This window comes from Anas acuta, chromosome 2, assembly GCF_963932015.1.
Source record: "Anas acuta chromosome 2, bAnaAcu1.1, whole genome shotgun sequence".
NCBI classification, from domain to species: domain Eukaryota; kingdom Metazoa; phylum Chordata; class Aves; order Anseriformes; family Anatidae; genus Anas; species Anas acuta.
The window spans coordinates 28989522-29015963 of NC_088980.1; the positions used below are offsets into that span (position 1 = coordinate 28989522).

At 36.0% G+C, this 26442-nt stretch overlaps 1 protein-coding gene across 1 annotated transcript in view; it reads right to left on the reverse strand.

Moving 5' to 3' along the window:
• THSD7A (thrombospondin type 1 domain containing 7A) overlaps positions 1 to 26242 on the reverse strand; it is a 281816-nt gene extending 255574 nt beyond the window's left edge. Inside the window, exon 1 of the mRNA XM_068674047.1 lies at positions 26110 to 26242. The gene's annotated coding sequence lies outside the window, so the exon portion shown is untranslated. The remainder of the gene's footprint in view (positions 1 to 26109) is intronic.
• Positions 26243 to 26442: the final 200 nt, after the last annotated feature.

Consider the following 26442-nt stretch of genomic DNA (forward strand, 5'->3'; position numbering starts at 1 on the left):
ATTAGCACAGCCCTAGACTTCTTTTGTCAAAATGCCTTGAGTTACACAGAAAACTCCAGGCAATTTTCAAATACCCTAGAGCACAACTGTATCCTTGTATTACTTCTCCATTAACTGGAATCGTTAGTGAAGACAAAGTCATCATATGCATCTAAAATCAGATTTTAATTGTAAAAGTATACAATATCATAATTTACTTTAAAAAAAAAAAAAATAACACAACAACATAGGCTTTACTTAAAACTTTATACTACACAAAACAGACTACGTACCTTCGCAAACGCAAACAGTCCATTTACACAAAATGCTACATTATTTTAAGGTACAATGTTTATTTCTTAATTAAATATTTAAATTTATTTTAATTCCAAATCAACTTTCTTACCATTATTCAGTCAAGTGATGACAACCAAGTAACAATCTTTCTTTGAGTTACTGTACCAGTGGCACATGTTTCACTACATACAGTGTACTGAATTAAATTCTACCATGCTCCCATAATGTTGATCAAGGAAGGAATAACTACCAAGTCTAGCCACATAATGCAGTTCCTTCTGATTATTTAGGGCTTAATACAACATGCACATAACCATGTTATCTGACATTCAGGGAAGGAAAGGCAACACAGATAACCAATACTTTCAATTCAGAAATGTGTTCATGTGTGTGGATCCATGGCAGTCCAATCGAGGGGCAGGGGGACCCAGAGCAAGGACTGGGTCCAGGAACAGATGGCTTGGGCCCAGCATGATGAAACCAGAGGAAGCCCATGGCTGCTGAGATCAATGGCACTACTGTTGTACATTTGAGGAAGGTTGCCAGGACAATTGCAGCTGGGAACAGCTGAGAGGCGATAACATGGCTTTTGACAGTCACCAGTGCCTTGGTCCTTGTTCAGTGTTGCCAGATGAAGCCTCTTGCTGCCACATTACCCCAGCCTGGATCAAGTGGCTTCCTGCAACTACATCCATGGTCACACATGGATGGATGGCTGGAGCAGGCATGGATACTGCTCCAGCACCACTGAATAGACTAAACAATAATTTAAAAAGTACTGAGGACTTGTTGAACAATCATGCCAAGTAAAATAATCTTTGTCAAGTTATTCCTGAGTTACATCCAGCAAAATATGCATCAGAGGTGGTCTGTTTATCACACGACCAAGCAGCATCACAATTCACAAATTCATTACTAGCTCAAAGCTGCACACAAACTTTTCATCTTCACTTGAGTTTTGTGATGGTGAGGCATAGAATAGGGATGTAAGAAATACACACACAAAACCCTTGTCAGCATAAGAATCATAAAACATTTTATCCTTGCTTATTTTGGTTTTAGTCACTCTAATGAGCGCACTATTCTCTTCAAACCGGCAAAGCTTCTTGCCTTAATGAAAACCCAATATTTCTCAGCTGGTACCAGGTAACTTGCTAAACACCCAAAAAGGGTATCTACTGAACAGTATGTAATAATTAAGTCACTCATTGATCCAGTGAGCACAAAACAGGGCTGAATGTAATGCTGTACAGCCAATACCTTTAATGAACACTTAAAATGATAACATTACTCTAAATTAAACAAAAATTGAGCTAACAGCCTGACTGTCTTGTTCTATGTATTTAGTGTTTCCTTTGGAAGGCTTAATTTCAAATTACCTTGATTATATACATACAAGTAATTACTATTATTTGGCGATATTATTGATGCAGGTGTCAGCAACATGAAACAAGTTGTGCTAAAATATAAACCAGATCTCTGTACAGAAGTTACAGAAGCTTATCAGTCAGCATCACAAAACTGGTTTCAAATTTCTGCCTTGGACTCTGGAAACCTTAACCATTCCAGTTCTGTTTATAATGGTGTCTTCCACAAATAGCTCAATCCAGACTCAGAACAGGTATCTGCAGAAATGTTAAACTAAACTTGCTGTTCTGAAACATTTAGGAAATGAGAAAACATCTTTTTAAATATGAAATTAGTCCCTGAGAAAGAGAAGCCAGCTCTTGTCTCAAGTATCTAAGCACAACACATTAACTTGTAGGCATGTAATGCTAGTACAAAGCACTACTGCAATCAGAATTGAGATCAATGAAAACAGCCTTTCACAATTGCACTCAGCAGGATGAAAGATCAAAACACTAACAGAAGATGCCAAAGCCAAAACTCAGGACACCAGTAACATGACCTTCATGAGATAATTTGATCTATGGCAACTTGAACACAGGAGATGGACACATCCTGTGACACTGGAAAACATAGCTAAGCTTTGTGTGTGGTACTTGTGCAGTATACTGATCATTGGTACCACTTGGTATTAATATGAAAACAGAGATATGAACTTTGCAATCAAGATGTTTTTATTTGGTTTAAAACTTTGAGCAAAAAGGTTTGAGAATACAGATTGACTCTAATGAATTGAATATTTGAATTATCAGTTTGGAGAAATATTCTTATGTCTTCATCTAATTACAACAGCTAAAAAAAAATAAAAATAAATAAAAATAAATCTGAATACTTCCATCAACTTTTTCATGCTATGCAATACTTTTCTGTCCAATTAGAGATGAGTCTTCTGCTTTTATAAACTGCATGGTACAATTTGGAAATTTAAATTTCTAAATCAAACTACTTGACAAATTATCGGTCTCTCATCAGTCTTGTGCATGACAGAAAATATACAAATGCTTCAACATGACACTGCATCCCTTTTTAAAAGGATATTACATTGAGATTTTTGAAAGGTCATAATTCCTGACTACTATGAAGTTGGATAGAATGGGGAAAAAATCTATTTTATGCATCTGTAACAATTAAGAAATTAATTTACCACGGAACAATCTTATGATTTTGGTCACGGTTAGGATCCCTCATGAAGTAAATCCACAATGTAAGATATCTAAGATTTCTCCAAGAGCTACCTTACATGTGAAGCCCAAATAGGACCAAATCCTACTGAATGCCATAGTAGTTGGAGTATAGTGTTACTGATTTTGAAGTCATGATAAATATGAAAGATACAGAAAGTGTTATATAAAGAATAAATATAAGTATTTAATATCAAATTAAATATAGCAAAAAATACTGAAACTTGGAGTTTGATGCAAGTTGCAGATTTTTTTTTCATAACAGACTGAAAGAAAACTGCTATATAACTAACACACTCCTACTGAATCTATTTAAACAGTAATGAAATAAAATACATGTTATTGTAGGGCAAAATTGATAGTAACACAGCTTTAGCATGAGAACATTTTCTAGCAGGTACAGCGTAATCTACATGAGCTTTCAGAAAATTGTGGCTGTGTCTCAGTGCCATAAGCCCAAGTAAGAAGCTGCCTCCCAACACTGGCAGCTTCGTGGCTGCAGCCCCTCCAAGCACTTCCAGCTGCTTTGACCAGGCAGGTCCTGCACAGCTTTTGCAATTTACACTGTCTTTAAGGGTGTAGCAAAAACACAAGTACCAAAATTCAAACCTGGGATGATTTTTATGAACTGCCATTGTAACTATATACCACTGCAGAAAGGTCTTTGAAAGGTCTACATGCATTTAAATTTTCAAACTGTCAGCAGTCTTTCTATTACAAATATCCACTGAAACAGTCTTTGTGTAAAAGCTATAAATGTTTAATCTTAAATTACAGCTGGATAATTCATTTTGCACTTTGATCTCACTCTCGTGGTATTAGGCATTTCCAGTGAAATATTACTACCTTCTTAATAAAAGCAAGCTTCAAACCATTTTAAGCCATCTCAGTTTCCACTGAAGTTTAGCTGCATTCTATGAAATAAGCCAGACTGCAATAAAATAAAAGTCAAGACACATTATTGCCTTTTTATGGAGAAAAACAGACTATAAGCAGGAATCTAATTATATGGTTTTAACTGAATGTAAGTATTGAATAGTACTAAAAGGATAAAATAATCTACCCATTTGGACGTCTGGACTATCTCCTGTAGAAATTCCCTCTGAGGCTTACTCCAATCTTTTGTGATTCATTTTAGAAGCCCAGTTCATAGTGTGCAACTTGCCATTAAAGTTTAAGTATCACTTTTGAGAAAAGCTCTTTGATACATGATATACAGTCTCTCAAAGCCTATTTGACAGGGTTCTGAAAGAGATTAAAACTAGCAGTAGTTTACACTGCTGCTCCGATCATAGCCCATGAATGCAGAAAACTATTTTTAGGAGCAAGCAGAAAATCTCAAGGCGTAAGAAGGCTGTGTTCCGCACCCCAACTCCCAAGCAACAACAAAGCTTTGTTGCCTTATCAAGAGACAACCAAGAGAGGGAGACTGTAGTTTCTCTTCAGTTTTTCATCTCCTTGGAAACAAGAGCCTCTCACCTTGCCACCGTGCTGCGGGAGAAGCAGTAAGTCCCGCTTTCCAGATTTCCTGCTGGTCTCTGCCCTGGTCAGCATCTCCAACCTTCCTTACACTTCAGCTCATGAGTGTAAGATGTTGCCTCTCTCCTCCAGGGGCCAGCCAGGGCTTTAGCCCACTGCAGAGGAAGGCTTTGTTTTCTGAATTTTGAAATGCAGAATGTGAAACCTTGACTTGAGGACACCTCTTCTAGCACTAACGGATGTCTTTTTTTTTTTCTCCCTACTAAACAGCCCATGCAATTCCCTGGTTTTAGAAAACATTTCAGCTTTTCAGGAATCATATTTGGGCACAGTGGGCAATACATAGTTTTCGTACTGAATTATTAAAGAATCATTATGGCAGATAGATAATAAGGAGTAGAGAATATGTAAACTCAGGCCCAAATTACAGCCATGTGAGTTTCTTTGCAACCTGTGACACACCCCTACATCTCTCTGATATGCTGTGCTGTCAGAAACTCATAGGGAAAATGGCACAGTCACCCTCCACAACCCCAAAGGTGATTAAATGCCCTGTGCATCTGCAGAAATCTCAATACTCCTCAACATTACTTCAGTCTTGCTTCACAGATGAAAAAAGGTTCAGAGCAAAACATGTGCAATCACTTCTGCCCATGTGGATTATGGCAGAGTGACTACAGAAGTGATGCAAGGACATACTAACAAAACTGCACAGATACACACAGAAATTCAGCTCTAAAGCTTACACTTATTTGGCTAATATTTTCAGCTCTACTACATATGCTTAAATAAGAAACATTGGTTAGGAAATAACACTTTTCTAGCTAAGAAATAAAATAGGCTCATGTACTTTGCTCACTATATATTGTATATGTTGAGATAAATTCTCAACGATAAAAACTCAATCAATTGAATAAATGTTATACTATTATTTATGTTCTGATTGAAATGTTCCACAACATATTTCTGCTTCTATTTTAACAGTAACAAATATAGAAAAATAAAATTTAGTCTCACTCTGTGATAAATGTAAATTAGGACCAGGAGCTGGGTAAGCATTCGATCAACCATTCTCTTAGACTATAAATTAGCATGATCCTTTCATTACTATCATTGCTCTAATATGGATTTTAATCTTATATTTGCTTGGGCAATTGGTCAGCTAACTGTCTAGCTATTTGCACAATGAAATGCGCATTTTTCAAAAACAATTAAGTTTAAACGGTAAAACAAGAGAAATGCTATGTATTAGATTATATCTAACAAGGTCTAAGAGCACTTCGCTTCAATTGGACATGCCTGGTTTGTTGCTTCTATGTTGAAAAAAAAAACACTCCACTGCTACAGCATAGATTGTAGTGGATTTTAATAAACTCCAATGAGTTACACCCAACAGCAGTCTTGCTGTTATCCATTAGTCATCTGAAACAAGAATATAACCAAAACCAGTATTTATCATTAGATAGCATATACATATTGATAAGTGTATGCCTATACTACATTTAAGGCACTGAAGAAGCCCCAAGACTTTCTCTGATTAAAAAAAGTTCAGGAAAGCTTTTGTGTAATCTGATATTTTTCCTTTACTATACTATGAAAACATAAAATTGGGTGGGGTGGGGTGTGGGGAAGGGAGGTAGAGGATGGTAGAGCAAGTATTAAAAATTTACACATGATATTATGATATTACTAATACTTATGAATTCAATGCTGCTAGCACCTCACTCAACGATTGCCCAATTTTAATCAGTAAGTTTAACAAAATATTACTTATTGTGCTGAAACATGCTATAATTTCAACTGACATGCATACGTACTCTTTAAAATAAAAATAAAACCCAGCAATTTAGAAAAAAAAAAAAAATACAGTCTCTTCCCTCCTGTAGGCAGCTGCCTTCTAATGACAACTTTTGTTCCAGATCTTCAAAGTCAAGCAGGAGTTTTTCTGGGACAGCATGCCCTAATTAAATTCATTTGCTGTGGCCCATTTTTAAAGATTCAAATTAAACATTTTTGGAAGCTGAACGACAGTTTCTACACTTATTTATTATGCAAAAAATGATTCTCCATAGACAGCAAATGGAATTTCAGCAAAAACACAATTCAGCAGTGTTTGTCAGTGTATTGACAAACACTAAAATGTAATTTATACTTCCCAATTTCAGATATATATCAAAATTGCGTTGCTATTGAAGAAGAGTAGGAAAAAAATACTTAAAAGGAGGACTTGTAAGACAAAATTTTCCCTTAAAACATGTACCAAGCTGAATTCCAGTCACACTCATTCAGGAGTGAGCATATCCTAGTAAATAAAATATCATATAACATAATAATTATAATCATATATTATAATAATATAATAAATCATATCATATAATAACACCATATCATAGTAAACAAAACACTAAGCTTTAGAATATCATAATCTGGAAAAAACTTAGAACATATTTTTTTTCTGTTTTGTGACCTGTAGGGAAAACATACTATGGTTTACTGGCTGACAGTGGTAGAGGAGGATTCAGAGGTCTTGGAAAGTCCTTGAACTCTTTGTAAGCCTTGGAAAGAATTTAACTTCTGTTCAGTACTTCACCAAACTCTCAGTACTGGTACATATCTTTTATTTTGTCTCATCAGATTTCTTTTATTTACAATATTTCTTACTTCTTTACCACTCATCACCATTCATTACTTGGGTATGAACAAACCAATCAACATTTGTAACTCTGTTCATTCCCACAACTCTGTCAAGGAACGAAGCAGCCAATTGTCAATTTTTACTATGGTAAATATTCTGGCTTTATGAAATATAAATTGTCCTCTATTTGTGTTGTGCAAAGTGTTGGCTATTAATGATTGTTAGCAAAGGTTATCCAGCAGTTTTCTGTCAATCCAGAGATATAAACATTATCTCCATGGTGACACCAACAAACACTTGCCAGCTCGTTGTTTCCTGGGTGCACCTGGAGCTGTACTCACCATCAAGTGAATGCTCTCCATATGAGAACTAGCATCTTAACCCTGGGACATGAATGCCCACGTGAACAAGGTTCAAAGTGATCCTGGCACTCTAGGTTAATGAGGAGCTGAAGAAATTAGGTTAGATAGTTAAGGCTGTCCAGATGCAACTAGCTCCTTTATTAACAGAGGTGTATTGGCAGAGTACAATTTACAACAGAGAAGTGATGAAAGCATGCCAACACCTGAAGAAGGACAAATGACTGTCATTCAGAAGGAAACAATATCACCTGAGAAGTGTGGAGACAAAAGCAATTACCCATAGGACTTAATTGACAAGCAAGCAAATGGTATAAACTAATATGACTACTTCCTATTTGCTTTATTTACAGCAATAACTGTCTTCATCACCCCTTTTAACCCATGCTTATTGATATTTTCCTTCCAAATGATGCAATGACTAAATATTTAAATACTTAGTAACTTTTTACATTCATGTTTTGAAAGATGTTGCTATTACTTGCCTTAAAGGAGAAGTTTACTTAATAAAATTTACTCTTGATAAGATATAAGTTTTTTCACTGAGTGATTGGACTTATTTTATAACTGTTTTTTTTTTTTGTGTGTGTGTTTTTTTTTTGTTTTTTTTTTTTTTTGTTTTTTTTTTTTGTTTTTTTTTGTTTTTTTTTACTATTATTTGACCCGGAAAGAAAACACTAAAATATGTTTTCTGTAAGATTAGACTGGGCTTGCACTACTTGCATTGATGTTCAGTTATAGTATCCAATTTCCATTTTCCTGGTTAAAAAAATAAAATATACTGCCATCCTATCTGAGAGAAAAGAACACAAAATAATCTTAAATAGTTCCAACAATCCTCAATTTTGTCAATAATATAATGATAATGTCCAAAAGATTTTGAACAGAGCACACACAAATCACCCCTTTTATTCACCTCCACTAAGATGAGCTAATCTATTTTCTAAATGAAACATTTGTATTGCTGTAACATTTCACAGTAATGAAAATCACTTCTCTGATCATGCTGATTTAAGGGTTGCGAGCTGTCTGCTTTAATCAACTCAGAATGAATTTGTAGAGCAGATTCTGCAATAATTCACTGTTATGCTACTTCAATATTCCAGTTTCTACCAGAACTCGATTTATTAAAAGTTAGACTCAAGAAAAAGATAAATTAAATCATAGATGAATTTACACTTAATAATGCAAATTAAATACAATTTTTAGGGTCACGCTTTATTAGACAAAATAAACAGTAATTGTTAAGGCTATGGTTGAAACTATCCTGGCTAGTTTGGTCATGAAAGCACTTTTCAGAAACTCATATGCTACTATGATACTCTTGTAAGTGTATTGAAAGGAACATCTAAGTTATCAAGCAATTAATTCAGAGTTAAAAATTTGGTGTCCTTTGATGTTGTTTTCAAGACAGAAGACAGAAATGTTCAAAAGCTATTTCTCTTGTATTTTAAGGAATTAGAATGGCATATTAGTGTTTTGCTGTGACAATGACATTCTATTTACTCAAAATAAAAAATAGGTTATTAAATAACAATTACTTGAAGTAATATTTTACGCCTTCAGATCCAGAAAACATATAGTGCTCTTCATAAAGACATATAAAGACCAGATTCCAGAACAGAGAACTTGAACTTGGATTCTAGGAGGAGACTAAGGGCCATCTGGCTGTTGGCAGCAGTTAGCATATATTTTGGAAGCACAAAGAGGACCAACAGAGAGCTCATACAAATAAATTATCTCATACCAAATCTAGTTTAAGTCATTAGATCCCATGGAGATGGATACAGGTAAACAGTACTTTTTTTTTTTTTCAATTATTGATTCCTACATTTGCATAACCACCACCAAATATTAAGATTGATCATATCACTAAAGATAACTTTAAGGGCTCAGCAAGGTCTGTATCTTTATCAGGGTCAGTGAAATCATTCTCATACATTAAATCCATTGGGTTAATATATGGTGGCTCTCAAAATGCTAAGAGTTTATTTGCTCCTTGCTTCCCATTGAAAGACAATATTTCATACAACATCGAAACCACTTACTATAGGGGCAAGAGAGTCAGAGGCCTGAGATCTTAGGATTCAGAGCATTGACCACAGCAGCCTAATTCATAAAAGATCCTGTGTTCATAATAGTACACACTGTGTACAGAATAATTGAGAGAAATGCTAACAGATTTATTTTTGAGATAAACTGTTTTCAAAACATTTTAGTTTCACTTGCTCTTTTCTTAGCAACACAGCATGACTGTGTTCAACTAATGCTCTGTGACAGATTTTGCCTGTTGCAAATTACTCCCAGGAAGAGGGACTTCATGGCATGCTTCTCCTTATGGCAATTTTAAAGCAAATTAAATCGATTTTATCCTGAAAAACCACCCCCAGCACAGCACTGCTGATGGGACCCTCAGAGGGACATGGTCCATGCCAGCAGACTGAGATGCAATGCGCAGTGCCGAGGGCTGAGACAAGAGGCCAGGAGGGAGCTGACTCCCCATGCACCAAGGCCTGGGGTATGAGGGCTGCCAATTAAATGGAAGCAAAATCCCACCTCAGGTAGCTGCAGGATCAAAAAACAATGCTAAAATCAAAAGGTATAATGAAGAACAACCAAGAAAGGGAAGTGTTTTTCACAGCAGAGGTGTTGGATCATAAGGCTGAAGAAGGAACAGCAAGTCAACACCAGCTTCTGCAAGATGCCAAGAACGAGCTGACTTGGCAAACTTTCCACAGAGTACTTAACTGGAAGTCAGATGATCATATGAGATGATAAAACGCCTGAAGAGGATTGAAGTTTAGCATTTCTTACCCTGTTTTGTATTCAAGCCAGAGGGAAACCTGTAGCAAGAACAGCCTACTGATGGAAGATGGAAAATAGCTCAGGTCTCCCCTAGAGTTTAATAAATGCTCAGCACTTTCTGTACAACTTCTGGTCGGCTGAAAGCAGAGGCAGGATGTTAATCTCATTCACAAAGGGCCACACGGGATCTTTAAGGATATGCCACATTATAACTACAAGCAATGTGTTCATTTTTACAAGTCTAAACCAAACCCAAGTACAGAGAAATTAAAACCCATTTCAGTGGAGTTAGTATACAACACAGGAAAACCACCATCTCTCACAGAAAACTGTCCAACCATGAAATAAACTGTTCTTTTATTCTTTTTTTAATCTTGGGAATTAAAATGTCAGAACCTCCCTTCTCCTACAGCCACAGTTCAATGTGATTTAATACTAAATCATTAATCATAGTTTTATTTTCAAGTTCTCTCTCACATGAGAAACAATAAAAGGCTCCTTCATTTCTCCACCTTAATTATTTTAATTATTTCTAATGTTACTAAGTAAAAAGCATTTGCACACAAACAGGATTCCAGGACTAAAAGAAAAACAAAAGCTCACATGAACTTTTCTCCTTTTCCCAGTAATTGTGCATTTAGACATGGAGCCATGGAGAAAACAGCATCCACAAGGAGGACAGTGCAACATTTCTGGTTCCGTCTTAGCTCCTTCTGAGGCCAACAGAAGAAATGCCACCAGCCTCATGCCCTCAGGCTTTTGACTCTCACATTTCCTATAAGAGAAGTGTTTAATCCTGTGCAGCCCTGACAAAAGCCAATTAGCAGACAAAAAACCAAGATGCCCAAGTCCTTATTGCTGGTAGGCAACATTAAATCAAGCAAAGATTATATGAATGTGTATTCTTACTGTTAGTAAAAATCTTCAGACTGTCTTGCCATCACTGTTTGTATTGGAACTCATTAGGAAAAAAAGCACTTACATCCAGTAAAGGGGACTATTTCAGGAAACATGCAAACATTTGGTTCTTCTCCTAACAAGAAGCAACTTTTCTCAGTATGAAAACAAAGCACAATTACTTAAATGAGCCCAACCAATGCTTTCCTGTTTATTCTTTTTAAAATCAAAGGCAGATGTATTCTAGTTCAATTTTAATTATAATCAGTATTACACAGGAGGCCACAGTAAATAAATACTGGGTATTGACCAAGCATATCTTAAAAAAAAAAAAAAAAAAAAAAAAAAAAAAGTTAACAATAAATAATATTAATTTAAAAAATAAAAAATAAAGCACCTGAAACCTTCTTCTCATCTGCAACAGCTTCCTGATGGAAGCACTGCAGTGCAGGCTTGAGCAATGCTAAAAACTATTAAACTGACATCCAGAATTCAAACACATTTTAAAAACTCTTCTAGCTTACTTAAATAGAGACCGTTGTTATCCTTTTATTTTTTTTATTCTGTTAATGCACCCTCTCAGCTGAAAAAAAATAAAAAATAAAAAATTGCTTCAGTCCTTCCTGGTTTGTTTCCAAAGTCCAGTATTTCTTAATTCTGTTGTTCAGACACAGCTAAATCCTTTCCTGAAGTGTACTTAGCACACAGAGGCTCTTTGTTGCACTTTACCACTAAACAAAAAAAATAAAAATAAAATAAATAAATAAATAAATAAATAAACAGGAATGTCCTTACCCATCATGGGCTAAGGGCAGTATTTTCGGACATTCAGGACATGAATGACAGAAAGTTCCCTCTGCCCCCAGCTAAGGGTTCGCAAAGGACACACTCAGATTCCCGTGGATCATGCCAACACTCTCACTGAACCACTGGCTTATGAACAAAAAGCTCTACTGGCACTGTTTGCATCTGTGATGAACACACACATACAGGTGCTGCTTCTCAACCTGCAATTCTCATATCACAGAAAGCTGTTTCAAGAAAAAGAATACATTTAATATTTTTTTGAATAAATCTCAAAATACAATGGCAAGTGCAGAAGGAGCAACTAGAGCCAGGGCAAAAGACAAAGGGATGAATTTTACTCAGCTATGCAGACTGGATTTCTATTGCATGTTTCTTTTTAGAACTTTAGTCACAGCAACTTTTTCCAAAAACTTACAGAATTATTCCTTATTCATAAGGAATGATTGTCCCATCCTGCTGAAGCAAAGAGTAAAATTTATGCATTTAATTGAAAATAGTGTGGTATTTGGGCTACGTTGTTCATCAACAAATGGCATGCTGGAAAAAAAAATTAAAAAAAAAAAGGTACGTGGGGAGGATGTAAAAGCAGAAAGTCAGAAAAATGCAACAGTAATAGTGTCTCCCTGCAGTTGTCACTCCCCATAATCAGATTGGATAAAAGTGGAGCACCTGTTAAAAACACAGCAAATAGGAGAAACAACACTTCATTCAGGGCTCAGTACTGCATGGGATTTTATTCAAACCCACTGTTACTAAAGGGCCATTCTGTAATAACATTGTGATTCAAAATAATCACAAAAGATGAACAAATCCACCACAGTTGAGAACTAGAATAATACCTACATCACCTTAGTAAGACTGACCTATACCATCTTTAACAACTTTAAATAGGAGACCTATATACAAAGTCTAAAAAACTTTATAGTCAGTTTAAAAGACAACGGTGGTGTATCTAAAGACAATTAGTCACAGCCATACAGCACTGGTGTATCATCTATCAAGAAGTTTAACAGAACCAAAAAAAAGTCAGTGTTACAAAGAAAGCAAAAGGACATCCCAATCTTGGCAAGCACAAAAACCTGTCAAACACAAAAATAATCAGCAAGTTTAAACTACAGGAAGAGTGGCCAAAACAACTTTGGACAACATTTTAAAACAGAGACTCAAGGAAATCAAGGAAAAAAAAAAAAAAAAAAAGTACTCAAGTAAAATAAAGCTATAGGAAAAAAAATGAAATGAGTCCCCTGTAATGGCAAACAGCTCAGAGATTTCAGTCTAGACATGGGTTGTTTGTTTTCCCCTTTTTCTTTGTACAATAAGCTTGAGAAACTTTACAAACTGAAGAGTCAGGAAAAAAAAAAAAAAAAAGGGTTCTAGAACAAGTTAAGGAAGTGGATAGCAACAAATCATTAGGACCAGAAAGCATTAATCCAAGAGCTCTGAAGGACCAAATATGAAAATATTTATTTCTGAAATCAGAAATATCACTGGAATGGAGGACAGAAGACAGTAAATGCGATGACAATTTAAAAAAAAGATCCCAAAGAGAACACAGGGAACATGTTCTTAAGTCTGCCTTCCAAAATGGGCAAATTGGTTGAAAATATAATCAAAAATGGCATTATTCTACATATGAATATAGACATTATACTGAAGAAGCATCAGTATGAATTCTGTAGAGAAAAATCAGAATAAGCATTTACTAGCATTCTTTAAAGAACTTGAGAACTGGTAATGCTGTGATAGTGATATTGAATTTCCAGAAACCTTTCTGACTATTCCTCGTAAAAGTCTCTTAAATAAATTATTTTGCTGGATTATTTTAGGTGTGCTTATTTATAGATCATAATTGATACATGGGTATAATATCTGATTAAGAGACAGGAAAAAAAAGGCTAAGGAGAAAAAAAAAAAAAAAAAAAAGATCATTTTCACAATGATGCAAGGTTATCGACATTGTACCAGAAGAATCTATAGCATTCAATGAAAACTTTCTGGAAGACAGATGAAGCAATAATGATAGTAATTCAGAATGCTCAATGTTGCAGAAGGATCTCAAGAAAACAATTATGGATGGTTGTAGTAGTAGTAAAGCATAAGTCATTAAACATCATGCTCAAGCAAAAATCTGGACTTTGAAAATACCAAATTGCTGACTACTGGAAATCGATAGTAACCTCTAAGCAAAATATCACTATGTGCTACCTCTGTTTCTTATAATCTTTCCTAAGAATCAATTATTTATCAATGTTGAAAAGTTTCTGAGAACTTTCATCTAATTCAATAGAAATACTCATGTAATTTCATTTCTATTCCCCATCAATAATAATTGGAAAAATATTTTGTTTTTACATTTTAATAACTTTAGTATATTCTGTATTTTTAATTTTAATGTAAAAATAAGAAGACTTAGCAACGGTCAGTATTAAATATCTAACATATTAAAAACTCCTTTGCACCAACAACATTTTCTTTTCATTAAGTTTTCAGGGTACTGAGAGCTAAGGAATCTTATTTGCAATTTATCAAGAACTGCAAAAAAACATGTGTCCAGTGACTGATTTAGAGGTTACTAACATAGTTTTTGAACTAATAAAGGAAAATAAAATAGTCCCCTTTTTCTGGCAGCTGCCATATTATTTCTTATACTATAAGAAAAAAATAGAAAATATACACTAAAAAACTCCTGAAGTCTTCAATATTAATTCCTGCAGAAGCATTTGCTAATGTTGCTATCCAACATGACAACCGAGCTCCTTCCTTTAAAGTATGTGATGAACTTTTCTATCTTCTAAATGACCTTCAGGAGGAAAGTTTTCTAACTGCAATGAAGCCATCAAAGAACTTCCCCTGAATTATATGATATGCAGTATTTATCAGGACTTGGTCACACTGCACATTTTTGGATAAACCAAACTGCAGTCTAACTCCTTCTACGTATTTACATCCTTCAGTGTCCAAATCCAAGCTTAAATATGGAAGTGTATAAGCTGATACACGTAGTTAGAAGAACAAATGACAGCATGCAACTAGAAGAATGTGTTTTACATATTGAAGACTGGCAATTTATTCACTCACTGTAGACTTGCCATAAATTATTTTCTACTGGAGAACCGTTCTTCTTCAGAAATTACATTACATAGGTAACAAATGCTTATTAGCTTAAAAACAGTCTTTTAAATAATTTCGTAACAGACATATTTCTGAATTATTAATTTCTTTTGGAAGCCTATTAAGATATAAAGTTCTACGTCAAGACTAGTTAAATAAATGTTTTAGCTGTGACCTTAAGCCGAATTTGTTCCAAACAGCTGATAAAGTCTGAAAGCAGAAATTCAATTTTTCTTTGTACTGTAACCCAGAGCATGGGAAGGAATTTTCTACTCATTATCATACTTTCCATTTATATCTCTGAGAGAAAATGTCTCCTTTGTTCATGAGAAACAAGCAAAAAAGATGACAAAAGTTAATTTCTAAAGGCATCACAAAGCAATTTTATCCAAAGACATTCTTCCTATACTAGTTGCACTGAACAGCAATTAGCTGCCAGGCTTAAGATGTTGTTCAGAGTATAAAATGACATTACATTAGGCAACTGTTTATAGGACTAACTTCAAGACTATACATAGCAAAGTTTAGATTTAAAAAAAAAAAAAAAAGTTAAGCAACAAAAGGATTCTAATTACTTCATCTGAATAACTTGAATTTACTTTTACATCATTACAATAAGTGTTGTTAGTCTCCATTGTCTGCACTTTTTATTTAGCAAAAAGTAGAAGAAATAGTAATAGAAAATGGCCTTTGTTTCATCAGTAGCACTTCTATGACAAGTTGTGTCTTGAGCATACACTCATTCCAATGGGAGCCACTGCATTCAAGGCCAGAATGGATGTGGCTCTAGGCAGCCTGCTCTAGTGGTTGGCAACCCTGCCCAGAGCAGGGGGGTTGAAACTAGATGATCCTTAAGGTCCTTTTCAACCCAGGCCATTCTATGATTCTATGATTCATGTGGGAGGCATTTAATTCCAGTTTCCCATAATTAATCCTTCTCTTCTTCATAAATTCATAATGTAAGGTTATTTGTAGCAGAACTATGTATAATATTTGCTCTTTTTGCCAAATAAGGTTGCTTCTAATGATTTTGCAAGTTGACCAAGCATCTGGGTCACCAAAATTGCTACTTGCATGTCAAAGAACTATGAAGTTCTCTTCGAGTCATGACCAGCTTCTTTCCTAAATCAGAACACAAGCAAAAAAAGTGATAACCCCAAGTGTTCCTAAAAACTCTGGTGGGGCAGGGGAACGTGCATCACAAAACCAGTAAACTTTTCTTAGACAAACAAAGCTACTTTTGTTGTAGACCAAAAATCACAGATCATTGGAAGAGGTTCACCTAGAAAGTAGTGCAATTTAATGGATTAGAAATGGTCTAAAGAGTACATAAAAGTCATTCAAGAAGACCCACACCAATGAAAGTCTTTCCACTGTCTTTGGTGTCGGTGGATCAGATCATGCCAATAGTTTCTGTACTCTGGATGCTTTCTATGCTTATTTTTTTCTTTTATGTGAACCTTGTACATGCTAACAGAAAACTCGTTAAGTCTGACAAGGTCAATGTGTAAAATATCAAATTACAACAAAATACTAGCGTCAGTGCCAAAAATCTCAAGTATCACTCATCTTCAACCATTACAGATTCTGCTGTATGGCAAAGACTGAGGATATGCCATCCTTTTATGCAGCAAGTTTAGAAAAACAAAAGCTTACTAGAGGATCATGAAAGGCCTGGAAAAGGTTAGACAGAGAAGAAAAAAAAAAAAAAAGAACAACAAAAAAAAGCTTTATAACAAAGTATTTGTGATATAATAACCTACTGTTTTAAAAAGCAAAACAGTGTTTTACTTCAAAAACACTAAATTCCATTACCAAAAAGCAACAAAACATATAAGAAAACTAATTTTTAGACATACATGATCTTTTTAGAGACCTACCTAGTTGCAATTTGAGCAACCCGTGCTCTTACACAAGCATAAAAAATAATTTTATATAGTGAATACGATTAATTAACAAATAAAATGCATATTTAATACACAGATTTTTGACTGGGAATAAACCAGTGACCAAACAACATTTCTATACACAGAAAAAAAGTTTAAAGAGCTTGATTTTTGTCAGCCCAATTTCTGAAGTCCCAGTTCAAAAATGTAGGTCAAGTTTCATACTGATTCCAAAGTTTCTCAAAGTCAGCTTGCAGTGAAAGCCTGACCCATTTTGAACAGAACAATCAAAAATTAAAAGAAAATATATGAAAAATCAGGTGGCTGCATCACTTTTGATAATACCTTTTCTCATTAAAGGGCTCACATATGAAGTACATTTTCATAGGAATTCCATACTCTGAAGGAGAGGTTGCTGTGATAAACCCATATGCATCTCAAGGCTGATTAGGCATCTCAAGATAGATAAGATCAAGATAGATTTCTGGGTCTTATTAATAATTAATTTTTATTAATAATTCCCACAGTGAGCAAGTGCTAATATCAAGGTTGAGCACAATAATTACTACTTTTTCTGACCTTTATGCACTATCCGTAAATAATAAAACACCAAAACCCGGAAAATATAATCTTCCTTGCACCTGTCTAAGTAATCTTCTAAAACTGTCTTCTTTTTCCCATTTTTGCTTGGATTTCACTTCCGCTCCAGAAATATAACTGCCATACAGCTTCATTCTTTCAGGAAAGTTAAAGGATGACTACTCTAAATCAGTTCTATCGTCTTCCTTTTTAAGCATTTGAAACAGAATAATGGGAAACATTAGATATGGTTTTGGACAAATTTCTTCTAATCAGTAAAACTGACCTAAATACTATCTCAGAGGATATTTAATTGGAAAATAATGTTTTGCAAATTTCATCCAAAACGTTTGAGCAAGAAGAAGATTTCTACACTAAAAGTCATATTTTCTGAAGCATTTTCAAGAATAGGTTAATTCTGACTATTAAACAATTTTATTATTAAAAAGAGTTGTCAGATATTTTTTTCCCTCATCCTTCCTTAAATCAAAAGTAACTGTATTGAATTTGCTGCTTTTAGTACAGCAAAAGAAAGCATTAGTCCTCTCTCTTTAAAAATTCCTGCTAATACACTTCAAAGTGTTATTTCAGGTACAAACAAGATTACAGTTTCTTAATACATACACTGCAGTTTTACTTTGAGGATAATTCACAAGAAATTCAGGAAAAGTCCTCTAATAAGAACAGCTGCTCTGGTAAATGGACTTCCCTAGCCTGAGAATTTCTAACTATAACCTTTGCACTTTACTATTACAGAATACAAACTAATACTGTACCTGTGATATAACTCTTTATTAATAGCTAAATATCTTTTAGTGGAGCAGCTCTTAAGATCATTTTTAATATCAACAGGTTGCATTTTCATATTAAGCTATCATTTTCAAGGACAAGACCTCAGGTCCCTCAAATTGATGGGATAATATCCAAAATTTCCCTTTGCAGTCAGATATATCATTAAAATATATATATTATATATATTATATATATACACATTTATATATATATACATATATATAAACACATTTATAAATATAAATGCATAACTTATCAAGATAACTATGATTTTGAGACATTTATATAAGGCTAGATGATAGATCAAATCATCTGCCATCAATGGAATTATATCAATTACTTGTGGAGAACATTATCTGAAGCTCTCTGAAGTTGCACCAGAAGATGACTTTTGTGCAGAAGATAAATAGTACAACCTTCATTTATCTTAACATGTTCTGAAAATCTGAGGTGAAAATAAAATTTCTTCTGCAATGGAATCTTTGAAAAAAAAAAAAAAAAAGAAAAGAGAAGAAAAAAACACAACACTTTTTGAACTATTTTACTTTATACAGAATATACATTTCAATAAAGTCAAATTTTCAGAAAGAATTACTTTGATTGAAAACTCTTACTGAAGACCTTTAAAATTTCCAGCCTGTTAATTTTAGATATGGTACCCAGGCCAGAGAAATTATATCAGGAAGAAAAAAAAAAAAGCATCTGATTAAAAAAAAAAATATAAAAGTTTTTCTATTCAAACATTTATTTTGCAAACAGCACTAGTTCACCTTCAGTGAAATTGATTATGCTTACCATGAAATATTTGAAGGGTACATTGTATTGTAATTTACCTCTTTCACTTCTCTAAGCATGCACTTCTCAAACTGTGCAGATTCAATTTGACCAGAACATCTAAGAAAGACAGCCAAGACAGAAAAAAATTTACCATTTACAAAAAATTATCTCTATACAAAGATAGACTAACCTTTTCCTCAACACCACCATCTCATGAACTCAAACAGGGAGAACAACATTCCTCCTCTGCTGAAGCAAAAGGGAACTTTAATACTGACTACAAGAAGGTTGGATATCAACCCCTAAACTAAGAAAAGATGTAAGAAGTTTAAGTGATTACTTATTTAGGTAACTAATCTTTTAACAGGTTGTCCACTTATTTTTATATACTACAACTAATTTAAAGTTTCTTTTTCCATAATTATTCTATATGCCTTCCACAACCTAATATATGCATATCTTCTGTATTGCATCCTATTTCCAAGTGTAACGACCCTCAAAATCCAAGATTGATTTTGGCTTTACCCTGATCAATACTAATCTCCAAGATATATTAGACTTTACATTGACCTAAACAAAAAAGTCATTACATGTATATTAGTCAGTCTCCAAAACATTTATTAAATTAATTTCAGAGACCACAAAAGGTGTATTGTTACCACCATTTCTATCTGGGATTTCCATCCATCATCTTTAAGAAGATTTACATGTGACCAATAATTCACATAATCACAGTCACTATAGTGGATTTGTCAAAATGTCTTGACCCATCTGCTATTATTCTGAGATTAATCTTTTTGTATTTAATTGGAGGAACAACACCAAATTACACAGCTATTGGACTATTAGAATCCAATCTTACACACATTAAAGTCAATGGGAGAATACATCTTCTCTGTTCAGTAACAGCATTGAGCTCAAAGAGTGGCAGGAGATTAAAACACTGCAGTTAGACTTTCGTTCCCACTGAAGGCAAAGGGAGAGAAACTTTTTCAATAAAAAGACTTCAACCAGCACATTTTTAAACAAAGAATCACAGCACCCAGAAGTGTATTTATATAAATCTAATTTTTGAAAACTAGATATTTCTGACAACCTTTTTTTATGATACTGGCTAATCTCAAGATAGGAATATAAGACCTATATACACATAAAGGTTAACATTATGACAAAATTGTTACTGACCTATTCTGGGTAGTCTCCTGATCACTTTCATTCTGTTTCAATGAAACAAAACCAAGACTTCCACATAATAAAAACACAAAGGGGAGAGAGAAGAGAGGGAGAGAGAGAGAAATACAAGCTACATTCATAGATTTTACAAGTCAAACTAATGATTTCATTTAAGTCATTCTTCCTTATTTTGATTTTTTTTTTACACAAAATGTAAATTTTCCTCCTTATGATATTATAGATTTCAATAGAATCATTTGCATTTCAGATAGATAATACAATTTACACTTTGCATAGTAAAGACCTCATATTGTAAATTATTTGAGGCAATAACCATGTGTTTATTCTCTCCCCCAGGCACTTTAACCTAAATTAAATAAATAATTCTACAACCTTGCTGAAATGTTATTAGGCAAAACTAATATTAAACATTCCATGAAATTTCTATTCAGAAGTCTTAATATAATAAAAAACAATATAATACCATTTATTTTTAAATACAGACACTTAAAATACTAATACACATTATATACTTAGAAGTTTGACACAACAGAAGTATTAGCTTAAAAACTTAAGTTTAAACTTTTGATTTTTCCAGCTTTGGGGATACAGATATCAAAAGACATTGGAGTAGTCAGAAAAAAAGTTATTAGTAAACACAAAGGAAGAGATCTGGCTTATGATCTGAATCATAAGGGTTGGAAAAGACCTCCAAGGTCATCTGGTCCAACCACCACCTTACTATCAATGTCACCCACTAAACCATATCCCTAAGCACCAAATCCAACCTTTCCCTGAACACCCCTATGGATGGTGACTCCATCACTTCCCTTGGCAACCTGTTCATAATAGACAACAATAAAAAATGGATCCATCCTGGGCTGCACCAAAAGCAGGTCAAGCAGGCCAGCAGGTCAAGAGAGGTGGCCCTCCCCTTCTGCTCTGCTCTCGTGAGACCCTACCTGGAGCACTGTGTTCAGCTCTGGGCCCCCAGCGTAAGAAAGGTGTGGGCCTGTTGGAGTGAGGCCAGAGGGCCACAAGGGTGATCAGAGGGCTGGGGCACCTCTCCTATGAAGACAGTGTGAGAGAGTCGGAGTTGTTCAGGAGAGAAGGCAGCTTCAGGGAGACCTTACAGTGGCCTTAACCACTTAACTTAGGCCCACCTTAACGTGGGCCTACAGGAAAGACGGGGAGGGACTCTCCCAGGAATCATAGTGCAACAGTAGACAGGCTGTAATGGTTTTATACTACAAGGAAGAAATTCTTCACTCAGAGGGTGCTGAAGCAGTGGAAAAGGTTGCCCAGGGAAGCTGTGGATACCCCATCCCTGGACATGTTCAAGGCCAGGCCGGATGGGGCTCTGGGCAACCTGGTCTGGTGGAAGGTGTCCCTGCCCATGGCAGTGAGGGTAGAACTGGGTGATCTTTGAGGTCCCTTCCAACCTGAGCCATTCTATGATTCTATGTCTAATGAACAGTTGAAAGCCAAATGTTGACAGCTTGTGCTATAACCTGAAATGCAATCAGTTTTGCTGAAGATCCTAGCATGCCACAAAAAAAAAAAAAAAAAAAAAAAGAAAAAAAAAGATATTTTGTTATGCACGTTAACACTCTTCTAAGCTTGTCTGGACTTTCCTTTTAAAATTCTCTATAGATATCAGCGTTCAGCTCCACAAACTACTGGGAACACTTTACTAACTGCTATTGATGAGAAGAATGTCTTAAAACATCTACACTATCTATTTTTTTAATGTTCATCTTATAAAAGAATTCTGATTGGAAAGCATTTTTAGTATTTTGCATTTTCAGGAGGAACTGATGAGAGCGCATCAGGTCACAAAGAGGGGGAGCCCATCTCAAGCACAGTGTGAGGAGTGAAAAAGCAGGAGACATTCATCTCCCTCTTGACTCGAGGGCTGCTGGAGGAAAGGCAAAGGGAAAAAGAAGATAGAGCTAGGCTGCATACAATATGGCTTTAGCCTATTCAGGCACAAACAAGCAGCTTAAATTAATGTAGAAGAGGAGAAATTACTTGAGGGGGTTAAATATTGGCAAGAGCCAAAAAAAAAAAGAAGAAAGGATTTCTGAAGCTGCATTTTAAACAGACTTAATGGGAACTGGATTGGCACATTACATGCCATGAAATTTAAAGCTTTGACAGAAGTTAAATGCAACAATTTCCCTGGGCCTATTCTGCTGCTAAACATATAATTCCCTCTGTAAAATAGAAAAACTTTATCTCAAAACTTCTGTAGTGCTTCTCTATCCCTCTCTGCTGCCACTGAGTGCTTCAGAATCCACTTGTTCTAACAGGAAAACATTTTGTAAATTTCTGTAGGAAACTTTATTCAGGGGCAGTAGATATTCAGTTGTTCTTGTGCAACAATGTTTTTTATCACCAGGTTCTGTTCCCCATCTATCTATCCTCTCCCTAAGCCACAGATGGTGTCTATAGCTTTCACCTCACTTGGAAGAAAAAAAAAAATAAAAAAAAATGGATCTCCCATATCTCTAGGGCAAGGAAAGCTCACTTCAGACCATCCTGTTAGCTCTTCTTGGCACCTAGTCCAATTTCACTTATTTCTTCTTGAGCATGTGTGATCACAACATTTTGCCTCATTGTAGGTTTTGTGAGATGACATTTGTATTTTATTAGATATTTCAAAACTCTCTCTTCAAAGGCATCATAATACTGTATTTCCCATTACATCAGCAGCTCAGGTGATTATTCCTTTATTTCCAAACCACCCTCTAAATTTCCATTACAGAACAAAATTTACATACGTTATGAATATGTGTGCCAATTTATTACACCATTCATTCCAAATTCCAAAACAAATTCATTCCAAAGCCTCAACTTCACCAATTTGAACATCAACATTTTAATAAAAAAAAAAAAAAAATGACTTTGCAAAGAGAGGTTTGGTTTTCTTCCAAAAATTTTAAGAAAGCTGCTACACATCCACAAACCACAAGTCAACCATGTGAATATTAAAATGGATTCTCATTTTGAATCCAAAATTTTGATGTAAAAATTTTACAACAGTAAGTTTCAATTTGTAACATGCCAATGACTTGCAAGTGGTCTACTATACATAGTTAAGAAAGCAAGACCCACTGACAACAAGTTAAACATTAATATGGAAATCTCCATACTTCCACTGGAAAATTTTTAGTGGTCTGCAAATTGAAAAAAAGTTGAAAAAAAGTTGAAAATCACCTCTGATATTACTGAGGCATCCTCCTTGCCTGTAGTAGCCTGCGGACAGGGCACAGTTCTGACAGGCACTGTGTGGTTATGATAAGTAAAGCCGACAGCTTAGGGAAAATATTGAATATACTTATCTCATGCATAATTTTACTTCTGGAAGAAAGGGTAACTTTTACATCAGAACAATCCAGAATAGCATATTGAAAGCTGTGATGCTTGTGCATATTAGCATTCCAGCCCATCTTTTTCTTCATTTCCTTCACCACAAATTTAACCTGTTTTCAAACTTTGACTTGTAAAAGCAAGCAGATGAGAGAAGAAAGGAAGCAAGATTTTTTTTTCATGTTATTAAAGGAAAGAATCACAAGATATCCCTAGTATCTTCTAGATACTGTTTTCTTATGCAAGTGAAATACAGCTGGAGAAGGTAGACTATGCTATAGATGTTAAGATTAAAATTAAAATGCTTTCTCTTTCTGATTACATTCAGAGTACAACTTGAATAGCTTGATTAAGTACGGATTAAGTGCAATAAAGCAGTGACTTGCACTTTTAGAATCTAAAGTGGTAAGGGAGAGGTAAGCATCAAGGAATTTCACCCAATTGACATTGAGCAGTTACCAAAGGAACTACGAAGAGTGAAAAGCAAGGAATTTTCAATATCGATTTCTCCTTTTTCCACATTATTTTTTCAGCAGGATTCAAATAAAAACTTTGTTGCTCACATGGATTTAAAGGAGGAGCTAACTGATGCAATCATAGTTCCCTTCCCCCACTGCTATGGCCAGCTGTGACACATACAGTGTGTAAGGCTGCTGTAATATATGGTACACTGACATGATATATAGCCCATAGAATTACTATGTCAGAATATTATCACTCTGTCAGCTTTCCACTTCTCCCTCTTATCATAAAACACACAATGTGGGAAGATAAATGTGGATCCAAGTGCCTAAACACAGCTGGGATTTCTGCTGTACATATGTTGTGCGTTCTGCTAAAACACATTTCAAAACAGGAGGAATAAAGTGATAGTTTCTAAAGATGCCCTAAATACCTCAGTTTAAAAAGACAAGTAATCTACAATATTAATCCTCAATCCAAGCCAATGACAATATATCTGAGCAAGGTCAAGTTCCATCTCATGAGAACAACTGCATTATACCTGTATAGCCATAAAATCAGTGAAACTTCTGAAAACTGCAGATAACAAAAACAAAAATTTTTCTACTGGTCTGCTGAATCTCAAGTCAGAACAGGTCTAACAAAGACAAGCAAACAAAAATATTGATAAAAGAAGTCAGAAGCAATCATCTAATATCATAATACCAATGGCCTTAGCACAAAACGTCATTCCAAAAATCAGGTCAATAATATGGCCAAAAGAGTATCAAATCTTGTATTTCAAAAATCCTCTGCTATTAAATTACAGCATGTCATTCTCAAGTAATTTTGATAACATTTGTCCCCCTGTCTTCTAAGTGCCCTTCAGGAGATCTGTCAGGGAAAAAATAAATAAATAAATAAATAAATCTCAACAGGATCTTTGAGAAAAGACATGTAAAACTAGGAAATGACAAAATAGGTCTTCTGACCTATACAAAACTAGCAAATATTTTTAATGCCTTATGCTACCAATTAAGAGATGACCCGATCAGTTTTAAAAAGTGGACATTTTTTAATGAAGTGCAAAAGTCTAGTAAAATAAACTTCTCTGGTACAGTTACATCAAACTTAGTGCTGATTTATAAATTGCTATTTGTAGCTGTGACAGAATTTTAACTCAGAATTACCTATCACAACCTCATAACGACATCAAATGGTGCCTACCACCCACAAAACTGCATTCATAACCCAGAACCCTTCTTGCAGTTTCCATTAATTCCACAGATCTGCATTTCACTTAAGCGGAGCTATTAAAAGAAAACACCATCAACTGGAATCTAACTTTATGCCAACAGCATTAACTATGAAAGTGATTTTTTTTTTTTAACCCTACCTTTTTCTTTACTTCCCTTCCGGTTGTTTAAGAGTGCTCCTGAAGAAATCTCTGGGGGGGGGGAGGGAACACATCTGTCCCCATCCCTGCTGCTCTCTTTCCACATGCCTGCTTGCTACACTTCTAGCCCACCGAGCCTGTTACAAAACACTCCCGGACCAAGCAAGTAGCAGCACTCAGCTCCTCCAGGCGCAGTGCCCTGGGCCCTATTTCTGCTGGCAACTACAGCCCTGTGACACGCACTGAGTAATCTGAAAAATGAGATTGCTGTCCCACGTCCTTCAGACAACAACTATTTGCTTGAACAAGGCAACTTGACAGTTTCACTCCTAAAAAGCAGGCTTGGTTGTGGAGAGCCTGGCAAACCCTCTTGCCAGTTTCCTTGTGCCGAGCGTATTCTTTGGTGTTTATAGAAGTGGCTCCACGTCACGTTGTTTTTTTACTTCGCCCTCCCGGAGAGCGCAACCGCGGCCGCCTTTAAGCTTAAATCGTCACTTCAAATTCCGCGGAACAGAAATCACGGGCCGCGACTCGCAGCAGCAGCAGCAGCACCAGCAGCAGCACTCGGCGCTGATCCCATACGGAGCCAACTCCCGGCTCCTTCCCTTTCCGGCCCCCTGCCCCTGCACGGTGCAGGTGAGAGGCGGCTCCGCACCTCGCCGCTGCCCCCCATCCCCATCCCAATATCCCATCCCGCCCCATCCCTGTTCTCATTCCCATCCCTGCCCGCACTCACCGCTCCGCTCCCGGGGCCGGGACAGGGCGGCGGGTGCCTCCCTCCCTTTCTCTCTCTCTCCCTCCCTCCCGGGGCGGAGCGGAGGCTCCGCGCCCCTCGGTGCCCCCCGCCGCCCCCGCCGCCTTCCGCGGGCATGGAGCCGCCCCCCCGCGGCATCACGCGGCCGTCCGCCCCTCCCCGGGAGCCGCCGGCTCCAGCCGCAATGCAGCGGCGGCCGGACCCGATCCTCCGCCCGGCTCGGCTCGGCACGGCACGGCTCGGCACGGCACCTGCCCGCCGCCCCCTTGGCTGCCGGTGCCCCCCAGGCAGCGCCCCACGGGGTGCGAGAGGAGG